The sequence below is a fragment of the Seriola dumerili genome, unplaced genomic scaffold (assembly GCF_002260705.1).
Source record: "Seriola dumerili isolate Sdu_G_001 unplaced genomic scaffold, Sdu_1.0 BDQW01000191.1, whole genome shotgun sequence".
Lineage (NCBI taxonomy): Eukaryota > Metazoa > Chordata > Actinopteri > Carangiformes > Carangidae > Seriola > Seriola dumerili.
In genome coordinates this window covers 446,217-446,543 of record NW_019174446.1, presented here as the reverse complement: position 1 = coordinate 446,543, position 327 = coordinate 446,217, and the positions used below count along the sequence as shown (strand labels likewise).

The 327-nt window shown below is 49.8% G+C and overlaps 1 protein-coding gene across 1 annotated transcript in view; it reads right to left on the bottom strand.

Annotated features, from left to right (window-relative positions):
• The window catches only part of LOC111227849 (protein cornichon homolog 4-like), a 2,084-nt gene that overhangs the window by 900 nt on the left and 857 nt on the right, over positions 1-327 (bottom strand). The window lies entirely within an intron of this gene.

Here is a 327-nt window from a genome sequence, read left to right as displayed (position 1 = left end):
TGTGTGTGTGTGTGTGTGTGTGTGTGTGTGTGTGTGTGTGTGTGTGCTGAAGGAAGCCCACCCTGTGGAGATGCGTCTTACAGCCAGTAGAGGCTGAGTAACTGCTGCTGCTAATAATAAAAAAAAATCTGACCACAGTAGAGTTTCATCACGATGGTACTGAAGTGTTAAACAGTTCAAACTCTGGGATTCTGACAACACACATAACAGTGAACTCGACCACAGTTAGAGTGAACGTGTTCTCTGGGCTGTTCTGATAGGGTTGGTGCACACAGGACTGGAGCAGGAGCAGGAGCAGGAGCAGGAGCAGGGTGGGGGGGGTTAGGG